Source organism: Canis lupus, chromosome 1 (assembly GCF_011100685.1).
Source record: "Canis lupus familiaris isolate Mischka breed German Shepherd chromosome 1, alternate assembly UU_Cfam_GSD_1.0, whole genome shotgun sequence".
Lineage (NCBI taxonomy): Eukaryota > Metazoa > Chordata > Mammalia > Carnivora > Canidae > Canis > Canis lupus.
Genome location: NC_049222.1, coordinates 113,586,166 through 113,600,400, shown reverse-complemented (window position 1 = coordinate 113,600,400; position 14,235 = coordinate 113,586,166).

Below are 14,235 nucleotides of genomic sequence, written 5' to 3'. Positions count from 1 at the left end.
TAACTCACTCAATCCTCACCTTTTGAGGTAACTATGGTTGTCATCCCCACTTTGTAGATGGGGAGAGCCAGGCACAGTGATGTTGAGAGTGTTACTCAAAGTCACACAGCAGGTTGTTCAATATAGTAGCCACTTGCCACATGCAACTATTAAGCACTCAAAATATGGCTAGCAGAAAATGTGAAATTTAATTTTAAGTAGAAATTGATACTCAGTTCAGTTCTTGGAAAACTTCTAAGTACATTTAGAACAACTTAGGTATGTGAATCTACTTTTTCAGTTATAAATCTCATGAAATCTAAACACAGATCAAGTATTTCTTTTTTTCTTTTTTAGATTTTATTTATTTATTTATTTGAGAGAGAGAGACAGAGACAGAGCACAGAGCAGTGGAGGAGGAAGGGGCTGGAGAGGGAGAGGCCAACTGGCTGTATGCCAGGACCTGGGATCATATCCTGAACCAAAGGCAGATGTTTAACTGACTGAGCCACTCAGGTGTCCCTAGATCAAGTATTTCTGAAGAAAAGTCAAAGTCCCAATAAAAATGCCCTATAAGTGCAAAATACACACCAGATTACAAAGACTTATAATGAGAAGAAGATATGCCAAGAGGCAGAGGCCAAGAAATAGACAAGGACTATAATATGAGGATGGAGGCAGAGAAAGGGAGGGGGCAAGAGAGACAGCAAGAGAACAGAAGAGCAAGAGAGAGGCAGAGTTACAAAGACAGAGGGACAGGGTCTGTGGGGGGCACAAGCAGAACTGGTCTCAACGAAAGAGCTCGTTTTCTTTTTTTTTTTTCTTGAAGGTTTTATTCATTTATATGAGAAAGAGTGCACACACGAATGGGGTGAGGGGTAGAAAGAGAAGCAGACTCTCTGCTAAGCAGGGAGCGTGACGTGGGGCTCGATCCCAGGACCTGGGGATCATGACCTAAGCCAAAGACAGACGTTTTATTGACTGAGCCACTTAGGCACCCCAAAAGAGCTGGTTTTCATATATGAAAATCTGTGGGGGTTTTTTTTTTCATTTTTAATAGCTTTCCTGAGATATAACTGACATATGATAAGCTGCATGTAAAGTAAAATTTGGGCAATTCTGAAATATTGCACACCTGTGAAACCATCATCACAAACAAGACAATGAAAGTTTTCTCATGACACTTTTGTACACCTCCCTTCCCATTTTTAATCTCCTCCCCAGGCAACCACTGATCTGTTGTTCATTACTAGAGATTAGCATGCACTTTCTCAATTCTCTTTTTTAAAGATTATTTATTCATGAGAGACATAGAGACATAGGCAGAGGGAGAAGTAGGCTCCCCACAGGGAGCCCAATGTGGGACTCGATCCCAGGACCCTGGGATCACACCCTAAGCCAAAGGCAGACACTCAACCGCTGAGCCACCCAGGCGTCCTTGCACTTTCTCAATTCTATGTGAAGTGGAACCATGTGATATGCACTATTTTTTGCCTGCCTTCTTTCCACTTGGTATCATTATTTTGAAGTTTGGGGTAAGCTGAAAAATAGCCTGCCAAATATGTCCTTGTCCTAATCCCCATAACCTGTGAATGCTGCCTAATATGACAGAAGGGATTTTGTAGATGAGATTAAATTAAGGACCACCAAATGAGGTGGGAGCCCTCAGAATCACCTAGTGAACTGGTTAAAACCCACATTCCTTTGTTCCTGACCACTTGCTGTGTATATCAGTTTCCTGGGGCTGCTGTCACAAAATACTGCAAACTCGGTAGCATAAACAACAGAAGTGTATTCTCTCCAAGGGCCAGAGGCCAGAAGTCCAAGATCGAGGGGGTAACAGGATGGTGCTCCCTCCAGAGGATTGAAGGGAGAGCTCATTGCTTGCCTCTTCCAGCTTTCAATGGTTGCCAGCATTCCTTGGCTGTGGCTCCATCTCTCCATCTCTGCCTCTGTCTTTACATCACCTTGTCCTCTGATGCGTGTGTCAAATCTCTCTCTCCTCAAAGGACATGCATGATTGGATTTAGGGCCCACCTAGATAATCCAGGATTATCTCCCCCACATTAGGACCCTTGCCTAAAATCATATCTTCCCAGACCCTTTTTCTTTTCAAAATATAGCTTGCAGAGATTGGGGCCTAGGATCTTTGGGTACCATCACTGAGACAACCACACTGGGCATCGGCTCCTCATTCATTCTCTGCAGGGTTTCTGATGCCCATTGAAGCTGAGCCCCTCAACATCAAGAGAATGCCAGTTCCGAGCTGCAGGATGTTTGGCAGCTCTGCGGTCCTTCCTTGAACGCCACACAGGGATTGACAGACCAGCTCATACCTCTCCTCTCTGGGCTTCGGGCCGCACCACAGCCAGGCCTGGCTTAGGGGCACAGAGCCTCTGTGGTGGGAACCTGATCTCAAGTGGGTGGATGATGATGGGGCTTAGAATATACATGACTCTGGGAGGGAAGCTGGGGCTTCAGAAGTGGGGAAGTCACAGGCTCTGTTTGAGGCTGCCACAGAACCTTCCTAGCAGCCTTGGCATAAAATATAAGCATTTGGGAAGTGGCAGGGGCTGTACAGACTCACATCCTGGAAGCAATGGCTCCAGAAACCTAAAAGGGTTGTGCAGGCTGGTACAAGCTGAGAGGCAAAGGCCAGGGATGGGCCTACAGGGGGCATCTGGGGCTCCCACCCCTGCTTCCAAAAGGGTTATCATAAAAGTATACAAAGAGCAGCACACAGCCTTACAAAGGAAATCCACGGCTGGTGCAGTGCTGGTGTGGTGGGAAGCACAGGCACTCTAATGACAAAAGACCCTACATTTGAGCCCATGACTTGCTAGCTGTGGGACTTGGGCAAGTTACTTAACTTCTCTGTACCTCAGTTTCCTCGTATGTAAAATGGGAGAAATAGCAAGGCCACCTCACGGGATTGTTGCGAAGACTAAGAGGATCTCTGTAAGGTGCTTAGCACGTAGTAAATGTTCAAAAAAGCCAGCTGCTACTGACCATTTGTCTCTTATTGCCTCATTTGATAATGATGAGAAACATAGAGTAAGTACTGTTATCATCTTCATTCAGGTTATACTGGGATTATTCAAGTAGACCAATGATGTAATCAGTTGGCCAGTTAAAGGTCAAGTACATGAAAATGGGCTCATCACTCATCATCAGGGAAATGCTCATCAAAACCAGAATGAGATCACCTCACACCTGTTAGGATGGCTGTTATTACAAAGACAAGAAGCAGGAGCACCTGGACAGCTCAGTCGGTGGAGCATGTGATTCTTGATCTTGGAGTTGTGTGTTTGAGCCCCACATTGGGTATAAAGATTACTCTAAAAAAAAATTTAAAAAGACAAGAAACAAAAGGTGTTGGTGAGGATGTGGAAAAAAGAGAACCCTTGTGTACCATTGGTGAGAATGTAAGTTGGCACAGCAAGTGTGGAAAACAGTATGGAGGTTCCTACCATAAAATTAGCAATTGCACTTCTGGGTATTTACCTGAAGAAAATGAAAATACTAACTCAAAAAGATATCTGAACACAAACACATACACACACCATTTATTGTAGCATTATTTGCAACAGCCAAGGCATGGAAGCAATGTGTACTCTGCTGTTGCATGGTTCAGTGTGCTATAAATGTCACTTAGGTTGATAGTGCTGTTCACTGCTATTATATCCCGCTGAGTTTCCACCAACTTGTTCTATAAGTTATTCAAAGAAGGGTAATCAAATCTCTGAATATAACTGGGATTTGTCTATGCCCCCTTCGCAGTTTTATTTGTTTTTGCTTAATGTGTTTTGAAGCTCAGTTATCAAGGGCATACACCTCTGTGATTCTGAGTCACCCCACATGCATGGGAGTGAGGCAAGGTCAATGCTTTATCTGAGTCTGAAAGTCAAAGCTGCCAGGCCAACCTTTACCCCATACACCTCTATCCAGGAAGGGGGGACTGACAATTCTGATACTTTGAATTCAGAGGTAGAATGTGTACTTTCCTGACCATGGAGAGGTGCCACTGTGGACTTTCCTAACCGAAGGCCCTGGCTCTTGCTGTGCTGTGTGGTTTAGCACTGAGCTTGGGGCCTCATTTCAACCCCAGGAGGCATGAAGTGCTTCACATGGAGGAACTCACTTAATCCTCACCCTCTCAGGGAGGTATTGCTGTCTTAACCCAGAGAGGTTAAGACCTTGCCTAAGATCACACAGCACTCTTGAAGTAGAATCAGGTGTCAAATCCAGTCTCATTTGCAGAACATGCTATTCAATCACTTCACTCTGCTGCCTTTCTGAGAAGCACAGAGGCACAGAGGCACAGATGGAGAGGCACGAGGACACATGGAGAGATAGCAGACAGTGAAAGGCAGAAAGAAAAAGAAAAGATAAGAGATATCAGAAAGGGAGACAGAACGTAAAGACTGCTAACTCTGGGAAACGAACTAGGGGTGGTAGAAGGGGAGGAGGGCGGGGGGTGGGAGTGAATGGGTGACGGGCACTGGGTATTATTCTGTACGTTAGTAAACTGAACACCAATAAAAAAAAAATAAGAGATAGAAGAGGACAGTAAGTTCTGGGGAAAAGGGATTCTTTGGAAAAATAATCAAGGGAGAGACTAGATTAAACAAAGGCAAACTGGTTCCTTTCTTGCAGGACTTTTCAGGGATTTTAGAATACTAATTTCATCATTAATAGCCCAGCAAGAGGCAAGGAGAGTCAACAGTAGCTCCTCAACACATCTTTCATTTTTTTCTTTCTTTCCTTCCTTCTTTTTTTTTTTTTATTTTATTTCTTAGACCACCTCCAGGTCTAAGGATCTGAATAACACACTCTAGGACATGCTCATGTGTCAGAATAAAGCACTAATTTTTAGAGTCAGACAGACTCAGTCTGAAATCTCAGCTTCACCCTATACTTGTCATGTCAAAGACACTTAGGCAAGTATCTGCTCCTCGTGAGTCTCAGGTCACTTCCTGGAGGTGGTGTGGGTACCTAGCCTGTGGGGTCACTATGAGGATGGAGATGCGATCCAATACTCGTGGCCTACCACATAGTAAGTGCTCAATGAATGCACAATGGCTACAGGAGAGACCCAGAGGCTGAGGCTAATGGGAGCAGAGGATCAGACAGGCCCAGAAGGAGGGACTTGTGACATGACCGAGAGGGCAAGAGAGTGAGAAACCTGATGGTGAAATAGTGAGACACATGGCGAACATTCACTCATTGATCCAACAAATATTTATCAGGCACCTGTGTGCCAGGCACTACTCTAGGCACCAATTAGAGAGGCTGCAGTGAACAAGACAGGTAAATACCTGACTCTCACAGAGCTAACATGCGAGTGAGAGGGACAGATGACAATGAGACAGAATAAATACAGAGTAATTCAGAGTGACAGGGTGATATTCAGGCATCATACCCTCATTTGTCCTTGCTGGTCATTTCTCCTCCAGCGCCCATTGTGGTGGGTCGGTGCCTGTGCCTGCTGAGCATAAGGCAGTGTGAGGGCAGCACGTTTCCCTATCAGGGCAGGAGGCACAGGATGGAACCGTGATACCTGAGGCTGTGAAGGGAAAGATGTGGCAAAGAGGGAGGTAGAGAGATGATGAGATGGCCAGAGAGACACAGGAGCCCAGAGACTGAGGACAGGACAGACAGACAGACACATGGAGACATGAAGTCTCACTAAGAGACAGAATAGAAAGATGTGGGTTCTGAGGATTAGTGAGGGGCAGGGGGGACTAGCAAGGGGCTGAGTGACTAGCGAGGGGCTGAGGGACTAGCAAGGGACTGAGGCACTAGTGAGGGACTGAGGGACTAGTGAGGGGCTGAGGGACTAGTGAGAGGCTGTGGGACTAAAGGGGCTGAGGGACTAAAGGGGCTGAGGGACTAAAGGAGCAGAGGGACTAGCGAGGGGCAGAGGGAGCTAGTGAGGGGCAGAAAGAGTGAGTGGGGAGCTGGGGCAGTGAGAGTTAGGAACCCAGCTGAAAGGCTGAGAGAAAGGGCAATGCATCAAGGCCTAGTGGTTAACTTGGGTTCAAGTCCCAACCCTAGCACTTTCTGTAGGACAGCTGGAGGGTTACTTAACCTCTCTGTGCCTCTCTCCTCACCTGTTAAACGGGTATAAATTATGCTCACTCTCCACCCCCAGGAATGTTGTGAGATTTCAGTTATATGTGTAAAGCACTTAGATAGACCCTGGCACATAGTGTGCACTCACTGAACATTTGGGGGTTTTAAAATATTTTATTTATTTATTCATGAGAGACACACAGAGCAAGAGAGAGAGAGAGAGAGAGAGAGAGAGGCAGAGGGAGATGCAGGCTTCATGCAAGGAGCCTGAGTTTCTAGGATCACACCCTGGGCTGAAGGGCAGGCGCTAAACCGCTAAGCCACCCAGGGTGCCCTAAACATTTGTTTTTCTGCCAAAAGCCAATTCATGCAACAAGAAGTTTGCTATAAATCTTCTTTTGTTCACTTACACATCACAAGGCACTATGGTGCTATGGGCTCTTAGGATAATGTTTTTAACTGCAAAATATTGAATTCATGAAATAAGCTGGACATAAAAGGTCACATATTGCCTGTAATTCCATTGATATGAAATGTCCAGAATAGGCAGATCCACGGAAAGCAGATCCATCTTTACCAGGTAGTAAGGGAGGAGGAATGGGGAGTGACTGCCTAATGCTATGGATTTTCCTTTTGGAGTGATGAAAAAGTTCTGGAACTAGTTAGTGGTGTGGTTGTACAATGTCATGTGTGTACTTAATGCCACTTAGCTTAATTTCAAATAGTTAAAATAGTAAATCTTATGTGTATTTTACCATAATTTAAATTTTTAATTCCTAGAATTCCCATAAAATTATTTTTATTGAAAGTTATCAGATTTTATTGATTTTTTAAAAATATTTTATTTATTTATTTATTTATTTATTTATTTATTTATTTATTTGAGAGAGAGCAAAAGCGAGGTGTGGGGAAGGGAGAAGGAAGGGACAAGGGGAAAAGCAGACTCTGTGCTGAGCCAGAGGTGGGGCTCAATCCCAAGACTCTGAGATCATGACCTGAGCCGAAGGCAGATACTTAACTAACTGAGCCACCCAGGCACCCCCCAAATTATCAGATTTTAAAAATAAATCAAATGTGTGATGTAGTATGTTCTTCCTCATAAACACATTAGATAACAAGATCTGGTCATGGGTCGACAGCACTATAATTTCAGAGTGGTAACAAGTCTAAATGATATTTCAAGAGATATAGATAGATATATAGATAAATATAGATATAGATATAGATATAGATATAGATATAGATAGATATAGATATAGATAAGTGTAGCTGAATTCTGTGTGTGGGTCCCCTTGCTCCTACACACAAAATCACAGAATGTCAGAATCAGAGAGGAGCCAAAAGAGGCCATCTATCTTGACCAGGGATGGCAGACCATGTGGCTCTCCTTAGTATACTTCCACTTCCTTGGTCCTTGCCCACAGCAGGCAGCACCAATCAATCCCAGCACTCTTGTGCACTAAACCTCAGAATCCCTCTCAGACTCCCATTATCAAATGAGCAAAGTTGACACATGAGCTGAAGCCCATTTATAATTCAAGATCTAGACCAAAAGCTGTTATCAGTCTATCAGTTTTCCTGATGGAAAACTTGAGATCCAGAGATGTGGAGAAAATTGTACCTGGTCATATAGGAAACGAAGAGGTATAGAGTGGGATGATTTGGGACCCAGGTCTCTTGAGTCCCATCCAAGGATGCTCCAAGACCCTCAGCCCCCACAGATTCCAGAATGGAATGAATCTTGCTCCAAGTCTCCCTTGCTGCATGTGAATGGGAAAGGTGTCATTGAAGTCCTGGTAAGAAAGGGGCCCTGAAGAAAAGATGTCTTGGCACCTGCTGTTCCCTCTGCCTTAGATATTGTTCCCCATACTTCTCACTTCTGCTGGCTCATGCTTATTTATCACTGAGGTCTCAGATTAGATGGAATCTCCTCCAGAAAGCCTTCCCTGACCTTCAGACTGTGGCAGGCACTGCCTCTGTGTGCCACAATTGCTTGAGCTTCAGCCCTAACCCCTCTTCTTATCTCTCTCCACCTCCCAGAATTGTCCATTCTGAGCTGATGCTGTCTTGTGACTGTTTCATCTCCTCCTCTGGATTGAAAGCTCCATGAAGGCAGGTCCCAGGGCTCCAGGTCACCCCTGTGTCTCAGCATCACCCATTATAGGCTGGCATAGTGCAGTGGGTTCAGTACACATCAATCAAATGACTGTTAAATTTGTCACACTGGGTCATCAGTATCTGGTGACAGGTCTGTCTATCCCACTAGACTGTGAGCCCATAAGGACAGTACTGGGCTATCTTGGCCCTTGCTGTGTCTCTAGTACCCAGCAAAGAGCTGGACACAAGATCAGAATTCATGGCAGACATTTGAATTGAATGACAGGGTCTTGAAGAAAGGGCTATGGGGTGGTGGTGAGGTGGCTTCAGCAGCTACCTACACCCAAAACATGTCCACCTGCTCAGGTTTTCAGCTAGAAGCCCTAGGAAGTCCTAGAGTCTTAAAGTCCTCATCCTGATAGTCAAAATGATGACTAAAAATCATAGATAATATTGGAGAGAGGGCACCAAATCAGGAAGGTGGGGTCAAAGGGTGTGCCTGTGCCAGGACCAGGAGGTGTCAACTGCCCCAGTCTACCTTCTTCATGGCAGCTGGAGTGATACCTTCCAAGTATGCATCTGGCCATGCCACTCCCCGCTCAAAATCATTCCATGGCTCCACAGTGCACTCAAGACAGAGTTCAAGTTAATTTTTTAAAATATCATTTATTTATTTGAGAGAAAGAGAGAGCACAGGAGAGCATGAGCAGGGAGAGGGGCAAAGGGAGAAGCAGGCCCCCCACTGAGCAGGGAACTGAAAGCAGGGCTCAATCCCAGGACTCGCGGATCATGACCTGAGCCAAAGGCAGATGCTTAACAGACTGAACCTCCCAGGCAGCCCCAGAGTTCAAGTTCTTAACGTAAATAAGAGGACCTCACATTGCTAGCCCCTCCTGGGGGCTCCAGCCTTGTGTCTAACCACCTCCATAGGCTCCAGCAAAATGCAACATTTCAAGTTTCTCCAGAGCACCAAACTCTCTTGTCTCTGGATCTTTGTTCATGCTTTCTTCTTTACCTCTTCTCTCTCTAAACTGATCAACTTCTATTCATCTCAAATATCAGTGTAGATATCTCCAGGGAACCTTCTCAAAACCCTCCTACTTGTCTTGGTCAAGAACCTCCTCTGGGCTTTCCCCATCAGCCAGAAGAGTCAGTAGTATAATGGGAGAATCACAGGGCTCCTAGAAATCCAGAGGAGGATCCTGACCTACTCTTGAATGGTGGTGATGGAGGGAGAGTAGTGCTTACAGACTTCCTGGAGGAGTGGATGTCTGAGCTGAGACATGAATAGCAGCAGGAGTAGTGTTTAGTCAAGCTTAAAAATGGGGAAAGCATATTCCATTCCAAAAGTTTGGCTCAGGTGAAGGCTCTAAGGACTTGTGTCAGGGAGGTTGTTCAGGTTGTGCACTACACAAAGGTGCGGCATCTAAGAGGCATCTATTACATTGTGGGGGAGGGAGAAATGGAGAGGGGGAAGGAGGGATTTCTGCCAGCCCTCCTCCTAGCTCTCTGAAATACAGAGCTTCTGGTGGCAATTTCTGGTGTTTGGTCTTGATCTTGAATTATAAATGGGCTTCATCTCGTGTGTTAACTTTGTTCATTTGATAATGGGAGCCTGAGAAGGATTCTGAGGTTTAGTGCACAAGAGTGCTGGGATTGATTGGTGCTGCCTGCTGTGGGCAAAGACCAAGGAAGTGGAAGTATACTAAGGAGGGCCATGTGTCTGCCGTCCCTGGTCAAGATAGATGGCCTCTTTTGGCTCCTCTCTGATTCTGACATTCTGTCATTTGTATGTAGGAGCAAGGGGACCCACACACAGAATTCAACCAAGAAAATTTGCTCAGTCCCACTCTTGACATCTTTTTTTTTGCCAGGATGGAGACAACCAACACTACTTCAGATATGGGTTCCAGATCCCCCTGAAGTACCCACAGGTTACTCAGCCTCTCAGCCTGATGTCTTCAAAGCTGGGTACAAGGATCTAGGACTCCTAGTATGTTCCATGGGAGAGTATCATTTTAGAGGATGCAGGGTGATTGCCATTAATGCAATCCTGGGTTTGAAGTCTGGGAAGTTGAAGGTGGGGCGAGATGCCCAGGGCAGTAAGCCTTCCCATGATCACAACTTTTTCCCATCCTTTTCTGAGTGGAGCCAGGGTCACGCAGAGAGTGACTGGTTGGTGAGGAGAGAGACCATGCTGCCTGGAGGACAGGGCCTGGGTGCCAAATACTGGCGTTGTCCTCCCCAATATCCTGAGGCTCCTAGACATCATACTTCTGCGTGTACCCTATGCTGTCAGCCAGGACACCCACTTCTGGGGATACCACATCCCCATGGTACAGGCTGAATATGGGTCCTCTGAGTTCAGCTGGTGTTTCAAATCTCCTGGGTAGAGCTGCCAGACTGGGCCTTTCAGTATTTGGTTCCTGGGTCCTTCCAAGGCCTGATCCCCACCTCACCTCCTTCAACCCAAGCAGAGATGAGATTGCCAGCTCCCCAGTGGAGCGCCAATGTGCCACAGTTGAGAACTAGAGCTCTGGAGTCATCTTGAATCCCTGTACCACCACTTCCCAGCTCTGCCACTCTGGACAACTAAATCAATCTCTCTGGACCTCAGTCTCTTCTTCTATATAAGGGGTACAATTGTACTACCTACACTGTGTGGTTGTGAGTGGCTTAATGGAGCATAGTAAATGCTCAAAAAATTTAGCTATTTGGTTTTTTTTTTTTAAGATTTTATTTATTTACTCATGAGAGACAGAGAGAGAAAGAGAGAGGCAGAGGGAGAAGCAGGGTCCATGCAGGGAACCTGATGTGGGACTCAATCCCAGGTCTCCAGTATCAGGCCCTTCCCAGGCCTCCAGGATCAGGCCCTGGGCCCAAGGTGGCACTAAACCACTGAGCCACCCAGGCTGCCCCCTATTTGTTGTTACAACCAGATGTCTCAGTCACAAAGCAGGTCTGGGAGACCACCATAGGGACCACTACACAGGGCAGGGCACCAGTGATGGTCCAACTTTCACTAAGTATTTGGCAGTGTCATATCAACCAACAACCGTCAAATAAAGCACGGCTTCTCCTCCTTCCCTGGCAAAGAAACCTTCTCAACCACCTAGAAAGCAAGGTTTGATCTGGATATTCTCAGAGTTCCTCAAAGGAATGTGACCATTCAGAGTGAGTCACTCTGGCCCCAGGTTCACTTCTATTTCCTTCACACGTACAGCTCCATCCTGTTCCTCAGCCCATGTGAGCCAGATGTCTCCCTCTGTCTGTGTCTCTGCCTCTCTCTCTCTTTGTGCCTCTCATGAATAAATAAAATCTTTAAATAAAAAATAAACCATTTTTATGTGTACAATTCAGTGGCATTAAGTACCTTCACATTTTGTGCAACCATCCCCACTATCCATCTCCCAAATCAGCATCTTGCAAAACAGAAATTCTTTTTTTTTTTTTAATTTTTATTTACTTATGATAGTCACACAAAGAGACAGAGAGAGAGAGAGGCAGAGACATAGGCAGAGGGAGAAGCAGGCTCCATGCACCTGGAGCCCGACGTGGGATTCGATCCCAGGTCTCCAGGATCGCGCCCTGGGCCAAAGGCAGGCGCTAAACAGCTGCGCCACCCAGGGATCCCCAGAAATTCTTTTTTTAAAGATTTTCTTGATTTATTCATGAGAGACATAGAGAGAGAGGAAGAGATATAGGCAGAGAGAGAAGCAGGCTTCCTATGGGGAGCCTGACGTGGGACTCGATCCCAGGACCCTGGGATTACAACCTGAGCCGAAGGCAGATGCTCAACCACTAAGCCACCCTGGTGCCCCCCAAAACCTGAAATTCTTATCCATTAAACACCACCTCCCCTCTCTCCTTTCCCCGGACCCTGGCAATGACCACTCTTTCTGTCTCTGTGACTTTGACTACTGTAAGGATCTCATGTAAAAAATAAAAAATAAAAAATAAAAATAAAAACAGACAGTATTTGTCCTTCTGCGACTGGTATATTTCACTTAGCATCATGTTCTTGAGGTCAATTCGTGTTATAGCGCACCTATGAATTTCCTTCCTTTTCAAGGCGGAATAGTATTCTATTGTAAGGATGGGCCCTATTTTGCATACCCATTCATCTGCTGGTAGACATTTTAGTTACTTGCACCTTTTGGCTCTTATGAATAATGCTATTATGAACATGAGCATGCAACTATCGCTTCAAGTCTCTGTGTTCACTTTTTTTGGGTTCATGCCCAGGTCTGGGTCTGCTCCTGAGACACCCCCTCAGACACCCTCTCCAGGCCTGAGTTACAGCATAAATACAGGCATACCTCAGATATATTGCTGGTTGGGTTCTAGATCACCACAACAAAGATAATAGTGCAATAAAGTGAGTCAAATTAATATTTTGGTTTCCAGCACATATAAAAGTTACACTACAGTCTGTGATAAGCATTAAGTGTGTGATAGCATTACATCTAAAACAATGAACATACCCTGATTTTGAAATACTTTATTGCTGGGATGCCTGGGTGGCTTGGCAGTTGAGTGTCTGCCTTTGGCTCAAGGCGTGATCCTGGGTCCAGGGATCGAGTCCTACATTGGGCTGCCTGCAAGGAGCCTGCTTCTCCCTCTGCCTATGTCTCTGCCTCTCTAAGTGTCTCTCATGAATAAATAAATAAAATCTTTAAAAAATAAAATAAAATAACTTTATTGCTAAAAAATGCTGACCATCATCTGGTGCATCGTAATTACTGATCACAGATCCCCAAAACAAATATAATAATCCTGAAAAAGTCTGAAATATTTTGAGAATTACCAAAATGTGACATAGAGACATGAAGCAGGCAAATGCTTCTGAAGAACTGACAGGGCATCTGGGTGGTTCAGTCAGTTAAGCATCCACCTTCAGCTCAGGTCATGGTTCAGCTCAGGTCATGATCCTGGGGTCCTGGGATCGAGTGCCCCACATTGTCTGGGACTCCCTGCTCAGCAGGGAACATGCTTCTCCTTCTCCCTCTGCCCCACCCCCTTGTGCATGTTCACACTCTCTGTCTCTCTCTCTCAGGTAAATAAATAAAATATTGAAAAAAATAAAAGAAATGCACTGATAGATTTGCTACACACAGGGTTGCTACAAACCTTCAATTGAAAAAAAACTATGTCTACAAGGCATGGTAAAGTGACATGCAATAAAGTAGGGTGTGCCTGCATCAGATTTCAAGGACCTGCAAAGTCTCCGTGAGACTTAGGGTAGGTGGTATGATCCCTCGGGGGTGTGAAGAGGGTGTGAGTGGTGCCAGGGAAGAGAGCAACTTGCCAAGAGAGTGCCCATACAGTGGTCCCCAGTGGCCTGAATGTTCCCAAATGCCCTTAGTACTGGCTGCATGCTTACTTATTTGCTGGAACTGACAGTAGAGTACCCTTAGAGAGGTTAAAAAACCTAAGGCATGCTCAAAAACAATCAAAAGAGCTACAGACAGTATAGAATAGCTACATGTTCTCAGAAGGGGCTGAAACCTGTTTTTGAGGTCAGAAGTGACGTAAATAATACCAGGGCAGCCACTAGCCTTTATGGTGCCCCTCTGTGAGAAAGGCACCGCCTCCAGGCAAGTGGCCTGTTGAATGCGTGGCATGAAAGGGGGGGCCCTTTTGAGATTTTAGTCCTACTTGTGCAAGGCACAACTTTGTGACCTCATGCATAACTCTGAGTAATAGCAATCATTTATAGAGTGCTTACCATATGCCAAGTGATCTCACTACTTCACCTACTCCTCTGAATAGGTACTAGTATGCCCACTCTGCAGATGGACTTCCTGAGACTCAGAGAGATGTCACCTGCCCAGTCACCTCACTGGGAAATGACAGAGCTGGGATTCAGTGACCACAGTCTCCCCATGCTGCTGTTGCTGAGGGCCAACAAGACCAGGCAGCTTTGGGCCATCGTGCAAGAAGCATACCTCTGGGGGCTTTCCTGGGTGGGCAGCCATAAACATCTAGACCAGCTCCTCCCATAGAGCACCATGGTACTCCTGCTGCTCTAATCTGCCTTCCTTGATCAATTCTAGGACTCTCTCCTTCCAGCCCCAGAGGCTC